Source organism: Neopsephotus bourkii, unplaced genomic scaffold, assembly GCF_033783945.1.
Source record: "Neopsephotus bourkii isolate Nb327-2 ecotype Australia unplaced genomic scaffold, CSIRO-AGI_Nbou_v1 NB_357, whole genome shotgun sequence".
NCBI lineage: Eukaryota > Metazoa > Chordata > Aves > Psittaciformes > Psittacidae > Neopsephotus > Neopsephotus bourkii.
In genome coordinates, this window is record NW_026900863.1 from 125,223 (window position 1) to 136,743 (window position 11,521).

Genomic DNA, 11,521 nt, shown 5'->3' on the forward strand with positions numbered 1-11,521 from the left:
TCCTGTATCTGGTTTTGGTTATATGAGTACATGCTTTCTCAGAGCCCAGAAAATTCAGATGGTGTAGGGAGGAGAGGTCACATACAACAGCTGTGGGCGGTATCCACAGCTGGCAAAATCTGATGCAACCCTGTGGCTGTCAGCAGTGCATGGCCCTGGCCCAGCTGAGGAGTGGGCTGGTGTTCCTGACAGGTTCTGCAGCGCCAAGGGGCTCACAAGCACTTGTCTCAAGAGCACTGCAAGAGCCAGACACATGCAAAGGAGCTGGATGGGCTGTGGTGGGCTGCATGTGCCTGGTGGGTGCCAGACTTCCATGCTGTCACTGGTCTGTTGTGCTAGAATCCAGGCAGAGCTGGGTAGAGCAGTGCACTTGCCGAGTTGAGCAGCAAGATGGGTTTAGAGGGAACTGGAGTTCACAAGTTGCCTGCGCTGATCTGAGCAACTGCAGTCATGAAGAAGCTGAATCCCACCACATCCCCTCCCAGGGCAAGGGAAGCCAGCAGAGCCTGGGCAGCCACAGCTGCAGGGTGCCTAAAGACCTCATACATTTGGCTGCCATTGCTGCTCCTCAGCTGCTGTACCAGCGCCCAGTGTCTGCTGCTGCTGAGCTTTGAGTTGTGCCTTGTGTGGGGAGCACAGAACCAGCACAGTGCTGCCCCACCGCTGCCCCACCACTCCAGCCAGTGCTGGACTTTGCTGCTGCCTGAAGGACCTGTCTGTACAAGTTCACCCATCCATCCAGGATCTGGAGTACCCATCACACCATCTAGAGAATGTCTGTTCGTTAGGTCTGAGGCCTGAAAAATCTCGGTCATGATTTGGAGAGGCAGCGCTGTGCCTTGAGTCATGACAGGGTGATAGTCCCTTTTCCTGGGGCACAGGGTCACTGCTGTGTCTTGGGAGAAACCAGCTCATAGAGGAGCTCTAAACCCCAAGTGAGACCATGGTGCTGATGCAGCTTTGGAGAGCTCATTTCTAAAGCTGCTCCCCAGAAAGCGATCTCCATCTTTCTTTACTTCTGCCATACCTGGTATTTTGTTAAGACAGAGGCCATTTGCACTTCTCTAGATGCTTTCTGTTAAGGAGCTCCTTACACTGAATTTTAAGGAGTTGAGCCTCAGATTGACAGACTTGTCCAGGAAATGCTGAGTAGCTCCATTCTGTGACAGAGATTGTAGCAGACCTTCTCAGCTACACGTTTCCAAACCGCCTTGGGCTCTCTTGTCTCTGTACTCACTTAAATTGAGGGTAAAACTTTTCCTGCCTTCACATGAGAGCAAAATTTCAAAGATTTTGGAGGGCTTCCTTGAAAAACTTTGGGCTCAAAGGTAATAAAAGTGAAATTTAAAATCCAGTCCAAGCAAAACCAGATGCTGGTGCACGATGGGGACCCTGCCCTGTTAACATCTCCCTCTGAACACGGCAGTGGTGGCACAGTGCTTTGTTCCCCTGACAAATTGCCCATCTCCCCAGGCTCCTGGCAGAGCTCAAGTATAAATCCTTTGGGATAATTAATAATAAAAAAAAAAAGTATGAAAATTATAGGTTATCCATTTCTAGCTTTTCTTTGATTGCATTTCTGGGTTCCTTGTCATCTTCTACATTCAGGTTTCCTGCGTGCAAGGCTCGTGTTGTAACTGGTTAGATGGTTGTGCATTGGAGGCAGGAGAAGGGTTCAGAATGCATTAAAGATCCCAGAGAAGACTCCTCCTGCTGACCACACTCGACAGACAATGCGCGCCGCAACATTCCTTCATTGTTCCGGTAGGATGCTCTGTAAATTGAGCTGTAAATAACTCTCTAAACTGTTTACTGCTAAAACCATGTTTCTGAAAGCAGAGAGCTTTCAAAAGCAATTGTATAGAGGCACAGCATGATGTGGTGGGGACGGAGGTGAAATCAGCCAAGATGGGGTGAGCACATGTGGCTGGCCCTGTCCTTCCAGCACCTTCCTCACTGATCTTACAATCATTGAACTATACAATGGTTTGGGTTGGAAGCTCATCCAGCTCCAACCCCTGCCACGGGCAGGGACACCTTCCACTAGAGCAGCTTGCTCCAAGCCCCTGTGTCCAACCTGCCCTTGAACACTGCCAGGGATGGGGCAGCCACAGCTTCTCTGGGCACCCTGTGCCAGCGCCTCAGCACCCTCACAGGGAAGAGCTTCTGCCTAAGAGCTCAGCTCAGTCTCTCTTCTGGCAGGTTAAAGCCATTAAACTCAGCTCAGTGCTGAGTGACCATGTGACCCAGCCACCAGCCAATCAACAGGGCTGATTTTGAATGTTAAACAGTGCTATAAACCAGCTTGGGCAAGATAGAGGGAAAGAATGTTTTCCTGACATTAATACTGGGAAGCAAGGACTAAGAGGGAGAAAACTGGGATGCGCTAACAGAAAGAAATAACCAGAGCAAAGTGTTTTCACCCATGTTTAGAAATAAGCCATTCTGCAGCAGCTCCTGGGCTTAGTGAAGATGTGGCTTCAGAGTGAGAGAGGAAATCACCTTAGGACTTTTGGACCACATTGTATGTTTTTGGAGGCAAAGGCTGAAAATAACAAACAAAACCAGCAGCAACAGAATCCCTTGGTAGAAGGGATATTTCCTTCATTGTGGTGGATGGATTCACATGGATATGACTGACCGCAATCCCCAAGCTGTGAGTCATCACATGCTTTGTTGTAAACTGTGGTTCTTTCTCATTTAGGCTGGATATTTCTCAATTTGCTATCTGTGAAAGCAACAACAGAAACACTCTGTGACAGTCCAGACACATTGACAGTGGTGAGAGATTTGCCATAAATATAAGCTTGTGCCCGTGGTGCAGCTTTGCTGATCTTGAGGGACCGTCAAGCATAGCAGAGGGCCAGAGCCAGTGAGGGGTTTGTTATTTAGTCTGGGGGTGTTTTGCTGAAGAAGCAGCACACTTTTCCTGTGAGATACCTGCTAGTGTGGGACGTTGCCACTCAGCTTTCTGCTAGGCATTTTTGTCTAAATACTGTCTGCACTTTAAGGCATTGCCAGAGTATAGAAGTATTTCAGTGCATAGAAATAGCAAGACCAGCTTTAACACTATTATAGCTGAAACTGCAACATGGCAAAAAAGATAAATAAGGTAGCTCAAGAATCGTGGAATCCCAGACTGATTTGGGTTGGAAAGAACCTTAAAGCTCATGTAGCTCCAGCCCCGTGCCATGGGCAGGGGCACCTCCCGCTAGAGCAGGATGCTCCAAGCCCTGTCCAGCTGGGAATGGAGTATTCACAGTTTCCTTGGACAACATGTGCCAGTGTCTCACCACTCTCACAGTAAAGAATTTTTTCCTTATATCCAACCTAAATCTCCTCTGTTTCAGTTTGAAACCATTCCACCTTGTCCTGTTGCTACATTCCCTGATGAAGAGTCCCTCTCCAGCATCCTTGTAGCCCCCTTCAGATACTGGAAGTTGCTCTGATGTCTCCACGCAGCTTCTCTTCCCCAGGATGAACAGCCCCAACTTTCTCAGCCTGTCTCCTCTATGGGAGGTGATCCAGCCCCTGATCATCCTCGTGGCCTCCTCTGGTCTTGTTCCAACAGCTCTGTGTCCTTGTTTTAATTTACTAGGACTTGCTAATATGGACTGGTCTCCTTTTTTAACCTTGAGATTGGGATTCTCTGGGGAGGTATATGGAAAGCACAGAACTGGATGGGTTAGAAAGGTCACCTAGCTGAGAGTCCCACTGCCCCCAGCCGAGCGTCAGCTCAGTCCCGTCGTACAACACTCTGCAGAGGAGGTGGAAAAAGTAGGTCAGGCTCTGCTCACAAACACACCTCTTACATGTCGCCAATTCTAATGAAATTAGGGAATGAATCAATATTAAAACCTGGGCAAAGGAGATCAAAACTTGGTTGAACTCTCCTAGGGAGAGGGAGTCCAGCTGCAACTCCTGACTAACCCGTGTCAAAAAAAGCTGTAGAAATAAAGTAAAATAGACCTGTGTGTTCTTAGAGGGAAAAAAACAGCCGCCTTCACTCAGCGCTTGGTGCAGACGCGGCCCTGGATCTCTCCTTGTCTGTGCCCCCACCCTGGCTGCTCATTCCCTCTTCCCAACACTCCAGCTCGTATTTGGTGATTTATTTCACAATCAAAAGCTGCTTTGCAAGGAAAACTAAAGCAACAACCCAGAAAGCTGTCTGACTCATCTGAGCAGGACCCACTCTAGTTTGGATGCAAACACTGGGAAAACAGCACATGGTGAGGGAGCAGCAGCCGGAGACGCATTTCTGGGCTATCGTTTCAGCCCTGACCAAAGTAACTTCTCTTTTAATTGGGGGTTTTTTTCAAGTACCCGACAATTAGTGGTGAAAAGGTCACCAGTAAAAATGAGCTCTGTGGTTTTGCAACTTTGCATTAAAAAAACCACCGGGCTGCTGGCACCGTGTCCCCAGGCTGGCAGCCGTTCCGCAGAGCGGATGGAACAAGCATGCAAGCTGAAAAGCCCGTTCAGATCCATCCCTCCAGGTCAGGCTTCCACTAAATTAGCAGGGTATTTGGGAGTTTGTGTTGCACCTGCCTGCAGTATATCTGGCTGGAGAGCTGAGGAAAAAAAAGCAGGGGTTTAATGTTCCCTTAGTCCCAGCTTCGCGCCCGACGTGAGCCCTGGAATATATCGTTTGCAATTAAAATAGTATGAAATCGGATTGTGAGATCATTTCAAAGTTACTGACCCTGGTGTTTAACAGGTTGCGAATGTTTTCACAAAGGCTGAGGTGGTAGAAATATTTTATTCCATATTCTTTATCCTTTAGAGACCTCAGAGTAATAAACAATTAAGTTGAATTCAAACTAACTGTGGATAGCACAAATTCCCTTTTATTGGGTGTCCAATACGTTGCTCTTAAAAGAACTAGGACCCAGGCTTGAGGTGTGCTCAGAGCTGATGAAAGCAGCTAAAAACTACAGTTCCACCTAAGGTTTTGCAATGAGAAATGGTATCAAATACAGCCTGGAAAGGATCTGATGATCTCTAATGATCCAGTATCTCAAGGAGTTCCAAACTGGCATTAATTCAGGCAAGTACTTCAGGCAAGTACATCCTAATGCATTTAAGACTTGTCTGAAGCTTCAGTGAGCTTTGTGGAAGAAGCCACAAGTTGTTATATGAGGTTTTGAACTTCCAAGGCTAGGTTTTCATTGGTTTTGTCTTCCTCTTAGTCTTCCTCTGGTCTCCATGACACCATCAATCTGCCTCCCTCAAGTGTAGCTGCATCAATCAGGTTTCTCCATGGAGTATTTTTACTGAAAACTAACTAGTGCCAGTGACCAACCCGATCCATCTTTGGACTGGCTCTGGGCCTGAAGTGAAGTTATGCTTTCTGAAAAGTTCTAAACGATGTAATCCATTTCTTCCTGATGGGCAGGATGACTGGCTGTGGGTCTGGGTGAAGGGCACGTGTCATCTCTTTTGCTGAATTGGCTTTTCATGAAGGGTGAAGCTCAGACAGCAGCCGTCGGGAAAAACCCAAGCTAACCAGACTATATGTTACACAAACAGCTTGACTGTTCAGGTACTTTGAGTTGCATTTTATTCAAGTTAGAAAAGTAAAACACATTCATACAGCTATTCAGTATCAACAAAGGGGTTGGGAAGAGCTCTTGGTCCTCTGGCACTGCAGTCCAGTTGATGGAGCACACCAAAGTGCTGAAATAAAGGGAGGATTGTAATGTAAAGCCAGCTGCTGGGACCGGGATTCCCAATGTACCTGGTTTATTCACATGAGCCGGAGGGCAGGATTTCAGTGGGGATTTCTCTCAGAATCACCAAGGCCCAATTTGCCTTGCAGCTCCTGGCTGCAGTGCTTGAGCAAGTCCAGATTTTGTCTGGTTTTTTTATGATTCATTTCTATCTTTCTAAACCACAGTGATCTGACTAGTAAACAGTGATGTATTCCTCTTGAAAGCAAAGCATAACTCAAATGAAACACCCAGGGTGTGTGTCCTTCCCTTTGCAGCCAGCCCAGGGGAACATGGACACACTCCTGGATAGCCCAGGGCATCCAGCAGGTTGGGTTAGACTAAATTAACACGTGCTGAGGTCCACCACGGTAACGGGATCTGGATTCATGCTGATAGCTGAGCCAGCATGCCTGAGCATCTTCCTCCAGCATGAAATCCCAGCTTAAGTGGTTTGGGTGAAGCTTATCAAAGGAAATGTCTGATGGGGCTGTGGCTGACACTGAAGAGCATGGCTTGGCTTGGCCATTTCACCTCTCACCTAGGTGGAAATGCTCATGTTGTAGAGTTCAGGTATCACATGAAAAAGGGAACAGTAACCTGTTTTCTCTCTGAGTGCTGCTCTCCAGGGATGAGCAGGTTCCCCTCAGCAGCTTCCTACCCTCCACAGCTGTACCATCAACTTGCAACTACACCAGTGACTTAGGAAAACAGGGAATTCCTTAAAGCATTGAAGCTTGCCCGCACTACCGTAACTGTGGTAGGATTTATGGTGGGATTTGGGGGGATTCACAGTGCTGTGGTCCATCTCTATGGAAAAGCATTGGACAGGCAGGGCTGGTGATAGGGAGGGAGGGGAACTCGGGTCAGGCTGCTGCCTCCTGCTCCCAGCCCCGGCCGCGTTTGAGATGCACGCTGCTCTTCTTTCATCTCTTGGATTCAAATCCACCATAATAAATAAAATTCTTCCTGTCTGAAAGATACATTAATTTTGGTGGTCTCAAAAGTAATGAAAATAAATACTTGACTTGGCATGCGGAGCCCTGACTGGAGCAAGGAGCAGAATGTGTGTACTTGGAGCTGTTTTTACAAGAACATAAGCTGTGGAAAAACCTTGGCTTTTAGCTCACGGGCTCTGTACGTCTGAAGAGAAATGGAGAGATCTGAGAAGTTCAGTCAAACATACAGAAACATTGTCAAATACAAGTCTTCTATCTCTGTTTAAATGCTTTGAAAGCTGCACATCAAAGCTTCTTGGTGGGGGCATGGTCTGAATTGAGGTGGGATGCTCAGGGAAGCCATAGCTCTGCTGACAGAGAGGTGACCAGTCTGGCCTTCATTGTTTCAGGCCTTTTTATAACACATACGAGGAAATTGCAACAAAACCAAGGTTAACTCAATAAAAGAGAGCCTCAAACCACCATTCATTGTGACTGCAGTTTTAAAAGCCTGATCCTGTGGTCCTGGGGCTGAGTTGCTGGGTATGGGTGTGAGTGGGGAAGCCACTGTTGCTGGTTTTCTACCTTTTTTTTAACCTTAAATTACTCTTATAGGTAATTTGTATGCACTAGCTAAGGACCCTGTGCTGGTCCCAGCATCCTTTCTTCATATGGAAGCAATAGGAAAGCTGGGAAATAGAGATGGTACCCTAATAAAGTGAAAGTGAGTATTTAAGTTCATCCTTATCTTCTCAAACCCATGGGTACCCAGCCCAGGACTCGGGGGGGAGGGAGGAGGCCTGGGACCTTGGGGCTTCTCTGGGCTTGGAAGGAAGATACCCAGTTGTGCTCCAGCTGTCTCCTCTTCACCAGTGTTTCCACGGGGGGTTCTGGTCCCCTTGGCCAGGCCTGTGTTCACACGCATACATGTGCACGAGGTCCTTTCCAACCCAAACTGTTCTGTGATTCTACACTGAGCAGGGCAGGAGGTGTCTGGGCCCTCAGACTTCTGTTTTGCAACCACAGGGTGTTTGGATCATGGCATCAGGCATTCGAATGTGACTCACAGCAGAGGAAGGGAGGAGGAGGAGGAGACAATAGTGCTTCCAAAGCAAGCACGCATTAAGGGTGTGCTTGGTCACCAAGTCCTCGCATGGGTTGCTGAAGCCACTGGTGACCCACCACCACACCTGATGCAGCAAGGAGGAGCACTAAGTATCCCAGGACAGTTCTGAGAATGGTGGGAGACATATGATGGGACCACTGAAAAGTTGAGCCTGTTGCACCAACAGGCTTCATTGCTGTTTAGCATCGAATGGGTTTAGCAGCCATCTTTCTAGAATGATGCTTACTATTTGAGATCTTCTTTGTTTGAGAATAGCTTAGGTGTCTGGCATCATCTGTGCATATGTGCTATCACAAATCACATTTCTGTTATTCAGAATACAGGCAGAAGCTGCTGTTAACTTTGGAGCACCTGCTAACCTGATGATTTTTTTCCCTTTGACTAAAAAGGTGTGTGTTCCTCAGGGTGTGTGCTTCTTACTGTGCAAGCTGAGTAAGACCTTTTCCCATAGAATATACCAGAACAGGAATGCACTGGTGTATTTGGTAGTACAGTGAAAGATGAAGTATAAAACTGTGTTTTAATAAGCTTTGTAGAAAATATCTGGCATCTCTGTGTCGTAGGATGAGAACGACATTTCAGTCTTGAATTAATGAGTTGCATCACAAAGCCAGCTCTGAGGCAGGCGCAGATATGAATATAAAACAGCATGTGTGTCTTACAAAGAACCCAATACCCTATAAAATTCTGCAGCATAAAGATATTAATAAAAAGCACATCTTACTTCAGATTAAATTGATAGTGAGTCTCGGGACTGCATCCAGAAATTCTTCTCTGTTGATAACCAGAATCATTCAATGGCAGGTTCCTGGGGTGCCCTTTGCAAGTGGCACCTACTATTAAAAGCAATGTCCAGAGCCATTCTCAAGATAGATGAAGAAGGTTCCTCTCTTGCAGTGATCTGCATGCACCTGAGCTCTGAGGCAGGGCTGCTGATGGTGGGGCAGCACTTGCTGCAGGGGGACACGCTACGTGGCCACAACCAGGTGAGAACCATATATACAGGGTTCATTCTTCTAGCCCACTGGTTTCCCTTCTCTGGAAGAGTCAGTAGAGACCATGGTGGACTGGAAACAACAGTGGTTCATTCAACATTTCTGGCAATACATTCAGCTGTATTTCAGTGAGTTGTTATTTTGATAAACAGCACAGATGCCAAGACCTTTCCAGATGAAGAAGCGCACACTCAGCATTTCCCAGAAGCTGCAGCGTTGCGTTTGGATACAGTGTTTGTGTGATTTCATCTTCAGAAGCTGCTTGGTTTCATTATAATGTTTCTTTGTGCTTGCTGTGTTTTGAAGTTGGCTACTGTGATGGACCCAACCCATGACAGGGCTGAGAAGGGGTCAGTTTAGATGCACAACATCCAGAAAAGCCAGCTGCAGGGCTTGGAGCTCACTGTGTCAGCTCTTTAGCACAGGAGTGATGACACAGCATGGTCTTTGCAGAGGGAGATAGTGCTTTCACCAGCAGTACAGGGTCAGGGGATGGTGTTACTTGTGTAACGACAACCAACCAGCCTGGCCAAAGGAAGTCACTGGTGGAGGCCCTCCCTAAACCAGGGGTATTCATCCAGCACCACCACATGGGAAGCAGGCAGTACAGCCAAGGGCATTGAGGGAGGACATCCCTTACTGGCAGGTGGTTTGGTTTAGTTGTGATGGGTTGTCTCCTCTTCACCATCTTCTCTCTTCCAGTGATTGCCTCCAAATAGTCAAAAATTGTAAACTGTTGTAATATAAAAACAAAAAACAAGAAAAAATGGGAAAGCCACAGGTCATAATAGATACATGGTGCTAGAGCTGTGTCTAATTGTTGAACACAGAATCCTAGACATTTTGGGTTGAAAAGGACCTCAAGCTCATCTAGTTCACCCTTTGTCCTGTCCCTATAGGCTCTTGTCTAAAGCCCCTCTCCAGGGTTCCTGTAGCCCCTTTAGGCACTGGAGCCACTCTGAGGTCTCCCCTTAAGGAGCCTTCTCTCCAGGCTGACCCAGCCCAGCTCTCTCACCCTGGCTCAATAGGAGATGTGCCACAAAGGGAATTCAGTTAAATATTGGGAGGCACACATGTCACCTAAAGCCATTGCTGCTTACCACTGAGATGGTACCAGCTCTGACCTCAGCTCACATAAGCACTTAGATTTGAGCACATAAGGAGTTGTATCAACTAAGTGGAATCTCCTGACTCAGATACAGAAAACCACAGGGTTGCCTGGTCTGGAGCTGGTGCAGATGCTAAACTGGGCACAGCTATCTCCGAGCCTTCCCCCATGGGAGCCAGCCATGTGAGGGTGATGCTCACCTCCCTGTTGCCCCTGTTCTCATGCTGCCTCCCCCTCTGCACGTGACTGATGGGGAGAGGAGCTTTGGAAGTATCATTTCAATCAGGTTAATTCAAGATTTCAGCAAGGAATTTAGCCCCAGTGTTGCGGGTCAGATGACACTAATTTTTGTATTTACCACTGGGAAGCAGTACGCTGATGCAGAAAGAGCTGAAAAAGTTGAATAAAAGCAACAGCATTAACAAGTACTGAACTAATGACCTTTGATACATGAAGCAAATGCTTCATCCGCGACCCTATACAACATTTCATTAGCAGCCATGGGAATTTACAGGTGTTAAATTAGCCGCAAGATAGCTCCTATAATGTTGCCTGACTGTAATAGAACATATTGAACAAGTTAATAAGGGATTGAGCAAAGGGGCTGCAGAGTTCAAAGAGAACCTCCTTGCCAGTTCAGTCTGAGGTCTTCATCAAGCTGAATTCCTGTATGAGCCACCATTTTATGTGTAATTGTTTGTTCCTGTTCCTAAGCCTGATCATCCACCAGAGAAGTACCTTGTGCCAGAGCAATGAAGCCCCAGGAGAGAAGACACAGAATTGATCTTGCATTGCTGTCATTTGTTGTAATATTGACATAACTTTGCTGATTTTTGTTAATCTTTTTCACTATGAAAATCATTTTAAATGGAAAACATGGAGTTCCTTTTCCAAAACTGTTGCCATTAAATAGTTGGGCAACTGCAAAGGCTGAAAATTCACCCAGACTTTCCAGTTGGACAGCTGTAATGAAAGCACAGCTCATTGTCTGCATCCATGCAATACACAGTTATGTATTGAAATCACACACAAAATCTATTCCATGTTATTTGCAAATAATAGAGATGACACAGACATCATTGCTTGGAGTCTTCCAGTGCCATTGGTGCCTTCCATGTGGCTGCCCCATCCCTGGCAGTGTTCAGGGCCAGGTTGGATGAGGCTTGGAGCACCCTGCTCTAGTGGAAGATGTCCCTGCCCGCAGCAGGGGTTGGAACTGGTCGAGCTTTAAGGTCCCTGCCAACACAAAGGAGGCTGGGATTCTATGATTCTGTAAGTGCTCTTATTGCTTCCATTGAAGCCACTGGCAGCTGCAGGAACACAGAATTTCTTTGTTCATGTCCTGTGTACTAAGTAGGCTTTTCTGTTGGTAACAGGATCTGGCTCATTGTTAAAAAGCATTGTTTCCTTTCCTGGAGATAAAACTATGAGCAAAGTGTGTTTTACAATAGAGACAGGGAGGAGAGGTGAAGGGAGGGATTTTACATAAATAGAACTCTGAAACTGCACTACCATTTTTTCCTTAATATTTTGTGTATTCAGAAATCCCATGGGATCACCAAACCCCCAGATTAAACACACAATTTCATCTAATAATGTGAATAATTGAACAGTACCAAGTCTTTAATACACATCATTTACATTGA